The sequence below is a fragment of the Anarrhichthys ocellatus genome, unplaced genomic scaffold (genome assembly GCF_004355925.1).
Source record: "Anarrhichthys ocellatus isolate YVR2014 unplaced genomic scaffold, GSC_Weel_1.0 scaffold81, whole genome shotgun sequence".
Classification (NCBI taxonomy): Eukaryota; Metazoa; Chordata; class Actinopteri; order Perciformes; family Anarhichadidae; genus Anarrhichthys; species Anarrhichthys ocellatus.
Genome location: NW_022280111.1, coordinates 1,612,055 through 1,622,314, shown reverse-complemented (window position 1 = coordinate 1,622,314; position 10,260 = coordinate 1,612,055). Strand labels below are relative to the sequence as shown.

General features: G+C 42.5%; 1 long non-coding RNA gene across 1 annotated transcript in view; it reads right to left on the bottom strand.

Moving 5' to 3' along the window:
- Positions 1-657: 657 nt before the first annotated feature.
- The window catches only part of LOC116398291 (uncharacterized), a 22,596-nt gene continuing 12,993 nt past the window's right edge, over positions 658-10,260 (bottom strand). Inside the window, exon 2 of the long non-coding RNA XR_004213747.1 lies at positions 658-10,190. This is a non-coding gene — a long non-coding RNA (uncharacterized LOC116398291). The remainder of the gene's footprint in view (positions 10,191-10,260) is intronic.

The following is a 10,260-nucleotide window of genomic DNA, read 5'->3' as shown; positions in this document are numbered from 1 at the left end:
ACTGAATACAACAGCCCACTTGTAGCTGGATGTGGTCTGTGCCCAGAAACGCTGAGGCCTTGTCTGGAGGGCTTTTGTTATGCAAACCTTTTTTCCCCCACCTCCAGCCTGTAGAAGCCTGCTCCAGTTAGACTAAACATGACAAAGTCATTGCTGACCAATGCATGGTGATGTAAACTACAAGCTTCATCACAACACAAGATTATATAGATTATTTGGACAATAACACGATATTTGCAGATATCACAAAGTACATTGTTATACATTTTTGAATTGGTTGAAATCGGGGGCCTGCGATCGATATGAGACAATATCATAGGCCCATTCAACACAATCAGTTACATTTGTATCAACTCACAAAAAAAAAAAAAAAACAGGATTTGAAAATGTTATCGTTTTTGTTTTTTAAACAAACCTCCTGCTGTTCATTATTAAGTGCCCAGTTTCTCATGTTAAAGTACTGTTTGAATGTTTAGGAAAGGGTGGACACAGATGTTTCATTGGCATTTCAAAATGAAGGCGTATCTTAAAGATGACAATAAGTATCAACACCAATGTAGTTTTACACCCCTACTAATGTAGAATTCCATAGTTTGGCTTGACCATGAATGTGCCATGCAACCTGCATTACATTATGTAATCCAGGTATTTATGCTATTTTTTTTTCTTTCACTGCATTTTACTAACTTGTCTCTCACACATCACACCTGTCATTTTGTTGATGCAGCTTAGAGCAAGAAATTGGGAGCGCTGGGTTTGATGCAACGCATCTCCCAGCTACTGCGAACACAGCAGGAAGGTAACACAAAATACATCGCACAAGATTGTGATCTTGAGACTATTAGTTGTGCGGCCCCATTAAATGCACTCGGCACATTGTGACAACCGACAGATGCAACCACTGACGTGCCTTCACATCAGCCGTAGGATATGAATGCATCCGTGCTGCAGAAACAGTGTTTATTCTGGGGCTAAGCTGTCACCAGTCTAGAACCATTTTAATGGAGAGAGCTGGCAGTTCTATAACACCCCCCCCACCCCAGTAACTCTCATCTGGCCACAACTGATGAAAGCACTAATCTAAATCAAGAGAGCCACACACAAATCCACTGCATATCTCACTTCGTGGATTAACCGAGCGAAGTGGGAGAAGGATGAAAAATAAAGACTCAGATTAGAACTGTTCATTGGGAGCCTTTTGAATGATGGAAGAAAGGGTGGAGAGAAAAAAAATTTAAAAAGCACAAAACTGTTAGGAAGCTTCCTATTGAGGGGAGCGGCTCGGCTCGCTACCCCCCCCAAGCTGTGGTGAGAGCTCGCCTTTGAAGTTGGAAACGGAGCCTGGAACGTAATCCTGTAAAATATAGCTCTAAATAAAGCTGCATCAAAATTTCATTAGCTGGTGCACGTGGCCTGCGGGGCTCACTTTCACCAATTTCACCAGGTGACATTCAACCTCTGTGCATTGATCGGATGTGTGAGGCAATACATTGCACTCAAATAATTGAGTCTCCTGAGGAGACGTATAGCTGTCGATTCGTTCTGCTTCCCCAACGAGGAGTTGAACTGCCACCATAAAATAAATAAAATGTAATACTGCTACTTAATACTACAACATGCACCAATTCACACATTCAAATAACAAATGATTGGCATCTGTTCTATATTATAAGTCGCATGTTTATCTACTTAAACCCTTGTCCGGAGGGCGTGTGGCGTCTGCTGTTGTGTCGCTCTAATGCACAGAAAGGGCACAGCAACAACAGGAGTAAGCAGCGAGAAACACGCGAGCAGTGGACACAACTTGTTCAAAACCACATTTCTTTTCTAATTCTTGCAGATTTACGGCCTCCAGTTAGAGGTGGACACCTTTAGGTTGTAGCAGATAGCTCATCAAAATAAGTGACAAGTGCGAGGGTGGGAAACTGAGTGAGGAAACATGCATGTTACACCCCGACCTTTATGCTATTTTTATCGTTTCCGTTACATTGATGTTGTTTACGAGGTGAGATGGGTCCTCTGGGTGGAGCTACACCACTCACTTTGATTGTAGTGGCATAGAATGCTGGGTACATGCTATGAATAAATACAAATATGTGCTGCGTGCACTGGGAACAGCCCCCGATAATACAGATGCAGTAAATTTATGGCATCTGTATTGCCGTAAATACCCGAGACTTGTTGAATCTCAGGGGCCTTTACATGACATTTCTAGACTACATGGAACACATACAGGATCACAGACATGAAATACAAATGCTTAGGTGATGTTTGAAGTTGTACTAATCAATATCTTATCAACAACAGATCTAATCTCTATGAGTAATATAAAAGGCGTTACTCGTAATGTCAAACCCTCGCAGAATTATCAAACACCTGAGCTCTACCAAACAGTTTAGCATCTTTTAGGTTATCATTATGGCTGTTGGGCCCAGGAAACCTACTGGAGGAAAAAGCTCTGCTAAACCCACGAAGCTAGATGCTAAGCACTCAACGTTAAAGTTAGCAAGTAGCTGTTGAAAAAGCGGAACATTTAACATTTATTTGTATGCCTCTGGAGGCAAGAAAGACGAATTCCAATTAATGCCAATGTTGCTAATGTATTATTATTAGCATATTACGCTAGTTCAATAAAGCCTTCTTTCCTCAAAAAAAAAAAAAAAAAAAAAAAAAAAAAAAAAAAAAAAAAAAAAAACGGTCACTACTAGCATAACACGGCCAAATCTCCAACCCAACTGTCGGTGATCGCGTTGCATTGTGGGTAATGTAGGCACCAGGTTGTCGTAGGACTGCGATACAATCGATTTTCAGTTTTGCTTTAACTTTATTAAAATGGGCAATGTGTTTCAGACAGCCACAACATACATCCGTTGTCATGGTAGTGGTGTTTATCCCACTGGCGATTAGAGGAGAGAAAGTAGCACACGAGGCTAAGGCTTAAATACTGCCACAAACAACCTGCAGTAAGCTGTAGACTTGCCTCATCCATCCACAAACACAACAACAGACTTAACCTTATGGACAAAACCAACCGACTGCGACGGCGTTCAGTGCAGGGGCTGTAAGGCTCGACCGGTGACCTGCATGTCAGAGCGCACAGAGGGGAGCTGGGATCTTATCTCTGGCCACTGATTATCGACCAACAAAATCTCCTTTAAATAGCACGCAAAATCAATAGAGTGGTTGAGTCGACTGCCCCTCGATCAATAAGAGAAGTTAGACTGAACATCGTGCAGTGAGAGCGGATGAATCAACACATTTAATGTCAACATTCAATGAAAAGATGGGATTTCAATGACATCTGGCTTTTCTGAGAGCATATATAAATATATAAATATAAATGCGGTGCACAAACACTGACACGTGCAAAACCTTTTCCTGCTTATTTATCCAGTCTTGCTCTGCTTAGGCTCATGAAAGAAACAGTGGAATTAATGCATCCCTTGACATTTGATACCTCCCTCTTTCCAGAGTCAGCAGAAAGCCCTCTCCTCATCGCCTTCCTGCAGAGTTTTAGTGGTCCTCCGGCTCCATTACTGATGCGGGGACTTCCTATGTCCAGGACCTGCTGCATCCAAGTCTGCTTGATCAAAAAGCTGCAGACGTCTGCATCGATGAACTAAGTGGTGGCGGTACAGACCGTGAGACTGATTAGATCCACATTGTTTTTGCTGGCTCCAATAAGAAAAGAGGCTCCAGCAGCACACACACAGAGGCCATCTAAAGGCCTGCATACAGTTATGATGTTATTTATGATACAGTGTTTAGTGTGACCAGACTCTCTCCTCCCCCCACCCATTGACTTGTACTTCACTGCATGATTTCCTCCATCTCAATGTCTTTGTCCAACAGAATGGGTTTTGTATTCATGTGTTTTTGCATATTGGTGAAGATGGTAATACTCAAAGAGAGGTATTAATTAGTTCTTCCTCTTTCGCTCTGGCTTACACAAAAGACGACACGTCTTGGAGCTGCAGTGCATTCTGATCCATGTTCGTCTGAGGCTCTTCTCTGACGGATTCCTCATCATTTGATTGTTGAACAACTGAGCTGAATGGGGAGTCTAGAGAGAGGCACTTGCTCTTTTATCAATTAAGGTCCGACACCAAAACCCGACAACTACCTTTGACGTTAACCACCACCATAGCTGCACTGACAGTACCTTGATTGAGACCACATCCGAGTGTTCCTATCTATCCATCCATCCATCATCAATGTGTGTCTAGTTATGGTCACTTACCACAGGTGCAGTAAACGTCATCACGTATTGATTCAGGTGTGTTTGCAGTCGGTTATCAATTCAGCAGCTTTATTACAAATTGGGTCGAATATATTTTTTTATTTATCACTTAAATTAAAACAAATCCTAAAGGAAAACACCCAATGTGCTGTGTCACTCCTTCGTTCACCATTACCTACAGTCACTCAACAGTTTACTCTGAAGACCTTTTCAAACTTGACAACATTAACGTTCTAAATGGGCCCCTCTGTGCATCCTGCTGCAATGTTTGCTAATGCAGTAGCTGACAGGAAGTAAACTTGGACCAAAGCTGTTGTCCCAGCAATAGGATGGCAATAAAGAGGTCTACAGTCAGCATTAAATTGTGATTTCGGACAGTTGAATCATCACCAGTTTGCATCATGTGACATATGTCATTGTCACGTTGTCAGCAGAATGTCTATGCAACACGTGCTACTTTTTTGTTTCACTCTACAAACGTTTGCAGGCACTACATGGTGCATAGATTCCAGAGCAAATATTTCAGACATTCAAATAAAATGGCGGACAGTAAATATAGGGCATTATGTCAAATTGGAAGTGATTTCATACGTTGGATAATAAGTGGAAACCAACTGTGGCAAGTACAGTGTTGTAGTAGAACGTTGAATAAGGAATTGATGTTATTAATGGACAGTTTTGTTTTCTCATTTAACGAAAAGTATGACTAATCTACATGTTTGTACACAATTTTTTATATCATCTGACTACTTGTGTTCTTTGTCCCGTTCTTTGTCCTTTTTGTGAAGTCGCCGCTTTCCTAGGAATCCGTCCGAGGTTGTATGAGCTAGAGTTTCTCTGTAGTACAATCTAAAGGTACTGTTGCTACTGTTTATTAGTACCTTGTGCACTGCTGTACAAAAGATGGTCAAAATACTGACCGGGGTTTTTGAGGTGTCATGTTATTATAATGGACATCTGCCAGCCGCTCACAAACTACCATCTGTGGCCAAGTATACACCATAATCCAATGCAGAAACTTGCTTGGTATTCAACTAAAATCAATCATGTAGAGCCCAACCTAATGTTTATTACATTACCAAGTCCTCAAAGTGCAAGAGAGTTCATCTTTGAATGAGTTGCAGCGACGCTGTTGCAAACCCTTCAAGGTCGGCCCAAGGAGAGTCGGCGTGCGGCGTCGGTGTGACAGCCTGTTCATCATGATTGGATCAGCAGGCCCCTCGCAGGGGGTTAACACATCCTAGCATGCACTCTGCCTGCCCCCCCCAGACACCATTCTCTTCCCCCTGCATGCATAAGTAATCAAGTGCAAGCCCATTGATGTCGATCACCAGCTCAGAGCTACAGACAGTCAGATATCCAATTACTCCTTATGAAGGTCGGGAGACGTGGGGGGGTCAATGTCGGATCTGATATTTTGTTAAGACTGTAATTACTTGCTTGCCATCAGAAGCTTCACTACAATACTAAATATGTGACACATTGATGGCTTTAAAGATGAGGGCAGAGGTGCAGGCAGGGATACAGGCGTTTACTTTCTTTGCTGTTTTGGATTGTTTGTGATGAGTCACCCACTGAAGCGGAGGGAGAAAGTATCAGCGGACACAAGAAGGCACCTTTCCACAGTGTCACTATAATGGGGCATCCCGCATCGCAGTCAGGCTACATTAAACATTAACTCCGTCAGATCAAATGTGGGAAAAGCTGTGGAGAGATTTGGGCGAGGTCAGGTCCACCATTTTATCGCTAATGGGTCCAACTCATATTGTGGTAATTTCATTACAGCTCCCACTGAGGGCAATTACTGGCTACGGTTGAGACACCTTCGCACCTTGATCTCCGTCTGAGCCGCTGCCGGCGCGACAGTCATTTCCTGTTCCTGTCCGGGTAAGTTTCCAAAAAAACAGCTGGGAGGAACTACTTTGTATTGATGACCCCGCACAGCTGACAACCACGGGCGGAAACCAAATTACTTTCTGCAACAGCCATCCGAGCAAACACCTCCACAGCCCGGGAAGACAGCGCTGAGTGACTTCATCTGGGTCGGACTGAGGCTGTGTCGCGTGGTGGAGTTAGACGACGTCCGCAACATTCCAGGTGGAAGCTGAACAAGTAGTGTCACAGAACATGAACCACAAGCAGTACAGTTACTGCTATCTGTTTAGATGGCACGTAGAATAGTAACAAGTCAAGAGTTAACAACATGGTGACAACATTCCTCTAGGTCTTATCCTCCCACACTGGTCCACAAAATAAGAAGCCAGGAGCCATGTATGAAACCTTTTGGCTGGGAGAAAAACTAGGCATCGAACAAACCTTGAAAGACCTGTGAAGGAGCTGCTCCAAAACTGCCTCCAGTCAGCAGTGTGAAGGGAATAACCTGTTTACTTACAATGCATCAATTTTTTGGAACTTCGGCGGTTGTAAACATCCCACGGTTTGAACTTCTGGGAAGTGAAAATGAAGGCAAATGTTGATATTTGGTGTAATGATGAAAATGGTGCACATGACATTTGACAGTGCAGTGGATGATCATATCTGACAGTTGAGGAGCATTCATTTTCATTAGGTTTTGATAATGTGGCTTAACAGAGTTTGCAACCGCTTGTATTACTAAACAAAGCAGTTGAGTGACTGTTGGTTGTGGGAGGAAGGGATGAGATATCTATTGAGCTGTTCAGATAGGTACGGTGTTGGGCCCACTGTTATTTCTGCTGGTTGGAAAAAAACAAATGGACCAATAAAAGCTTTACAGGTGGGATAAAGAACAGGGACATCATTTTCCGACATGACCATCTACATTAACTACATCCATGAAAAATGGCGGCAAGTGTGCATGAGACTGACACAGCTGTACAGGTTGCCATAATTCGACTTACACAAATAAAAACTCTTAAATCGTATAAAATCTTCAATCGTGGTGGAATACACCGCAACTTGTTACCGATGAGGCAAAACAAAAGAAATATCAACGCCCACCACGAAGAAGCCAACTAACATTTAAGACAAGAAAATAAAAAATAAGTTACAAATCGCAGATTTATGCTCGCAGGCAGAAGCGTCTCCGACAAGAAAGTTTCAATTTGCAACCCAAATCAAAGATATGGTGCGTCACTTCATAAATGTTCTCATGCGGAATGAAAGACGCAGATTAACGGCACTCCAGTTCCATTTTAATGAGCGAGCGTACACACAAACAATCACGCTGTGGATGCGCGCGCTCTCCGTTTATCCATTATGGTGAGGCGGCTCAGCAGAGGAGAGAGCACTAAACAGAAAAAGTGAGAAGCACAAAGACGTGCCAATGCTTTGGATTTATTATCACACGCTTCCATTCCATTCAAATCAAAACTAGGCTGCTATGCTCAGACATTTGACTGATTACATTTTAATGAAAGACTTTTAATTTGGGTCTCGTGTCGTATGCAAGTGTGATTTGAGGCGACTGGAGGGAGCCCAAGAGGAGAGCCAATTTTAAAAACCCACAGATAATAAAGCCACTGCAGCACATAGCGATCCCCGACAGCTACACAGATTTCCTCGCCCGCTTTATGTTTCATTCAGCAGTTTAGGGGGGAGACGAAAACAACAAAAAAACCGCTTTGTTCCACATTCAGCAGAAACGGTGAATGAGCTTTTAGAGTCTTTGAATTTGAAGATGGCAACCTATTATAGTCATTTTGAGCATATTCGTGTCATCGCCTGTGCTGACACAGCTCCCTGAAGATGGAGAGCTGGCTTGGTTTAATCATCTTCTCACCCACAGTACCACAATATCTCTCACTCACACACACACACATTATGATACCTCAACCTCCTCATATACCCCGCTTTCTCACAACAGAACACGTTCCTTACCCTATTCTTTTTGTGGATATCTTGTCCTGGACAGACAACAAATATCTACAATAAGCCTCATGTGGCTTATTTATGAAGTGACGACCATATAAGACTACCACAGTGTGGCCAAAGGAGCAGTCAATATCTTGGCCAAATCAGGATTGGAGCGGTGGATGTTAGTCTATCAATCTCACAGTGTGCAAGGCCGCATTGAAGAACCATGAGCCCCGGGGCTTTCTAGGCCCCCCCCCGAAGCACCAACTCAACTATTTCACCGTCCATCCTGCACAAACATCAGCCACGCTTAATTTGCATGGAATAATGCATCAGCACTCACTCATGATTCTATATACATACATACATGCATACATACATACATACATGCACACACACACCGTGAGCCCCGGTAAGCCTGTGCATTAACACAGCGGTGATGTGTGTGTGGATTATACACTGTGGATTCTTCTGCCATCAACATGAAGCCGTTTCGGCTTAGCTGCAGATGTCAACCCTGTGTGCGTGCGTGTGTGTGCGTGTGTGTGTGTGTGTGTGTGCTTGAAGACACAAGGTCAAATGTAAGCTGATCTTGTAATGATCAGTTGCAAAACTATCAGAACTACTTTGAAAATGTGGACTAACGGTTTACAGTCTTTTGGTATGCAACTCTATCTGGGATAGAGTTTGTATGGGGTTGTCGTTGTGTAAACCTCACCCAATCCAATAAAGAGCAGGACAGACCTGCTAATGCTGCCCTACATTCTGATATAGTAGCATCCACGACCAGCTTTCACGCAGTGGGCAAATAGATGGCACATCCACTGTGCACTATTTATTTGATATCATTATATTGTAATAATAATAATGTAGCCTGATTCTTGGTCTTGGAAAATAACCCTAGTGTTACCACTGTTGCTTGTAAGATAGTTAGCCAGACATGCTAACATTTGAAGCTTACGTTAGAGCAGACAAACGCACAGTTTAATCCTTACTTTTAATTTCTTATGCTTTTGAGTTTCTGAAAAAGACATCACCCCGACGTATTTTGTGTGTATTTTCATACCAGGTTTTAGGCAGAAAAGTTTGCCTAAACTACAGTCGATTTCAACTGTCATATACAAGGAGTCTAATAAACACTAGACTTCAAAATATATCTGAATAAATTAAAAAATAAACAGTTTGGGCTGTGGACACATACATTTAACATTTCCTGTTGAAAAACTACAGTCACACAAGCAGTAGTTTCTGCACAGGACCTCCCTCGGTTAAATACCTGAAGGCTGGGAAAACAAAATGAGCTTCTAAGGTAATAAGACTGCACATTATAACCGTATTGATTAAAAACGTACAGTTCTTTCAGAAGTCATGGAATTGATTATTCAAGAGAAATTCACTTGCGTTTTCAATGGTAGAATAAATGGGCTGTTCTCAGTGATGTATCCAGTGCTGAAGATAATTAAATACAAACCAAACCCGAGCTGTGAGCCGGTTCACATCAAAGAAACAACCAAACGCACTTTGTTTTGATCCACCTAACCCACCGTACACACACTGGCTAAGCAACGTGACCACTTACAACCTTGCAGTCAAGTGATTAATGATGTACGTACGTACGTACGCTACCGCGAGTCCCATTAAAAATACAGAATGTACACACAAGCTGGGAAAGACTGAGAACCGGGTTTCCTAAACGTCCTACAAAGGCTGTGAGAGTATTTAAACTTCAGCTCAAAAGGTTCTCTGGGCTCTACCTAATTAGAAATGCGGTAGCTGAAAATATCAACAGAGAATAATTCACAGATTTTACACTAAACTAAATGGAATGATTTGTTTGTTGTGACCTGAAATCAACCATCACCTTTCTTCACATCAATGTCTTTTGGAATCCAAAGTCATCAATGGAACATAGCTGACCAGAAATGTCAGCAATTATCAGCAGAAGACATTTTAAAATTCCCTGAGATTTCTGCCGGGCTTTTTTTTTTTTTGAGTGGATAAGAATAGATCAAAAGTGACATTGTGCTGACCTTTTGGTGCTGAACATCTTGGCAGCGTCTTCTTTCTCCTGCTCGGAGGCTTTGGGAGGTCGAGGTTTGATGTTGACTTTTCAAACCTGCAGGAAGCGCACACACGAACACACACACACACACACACACAGACGAACACACACACACACACACACA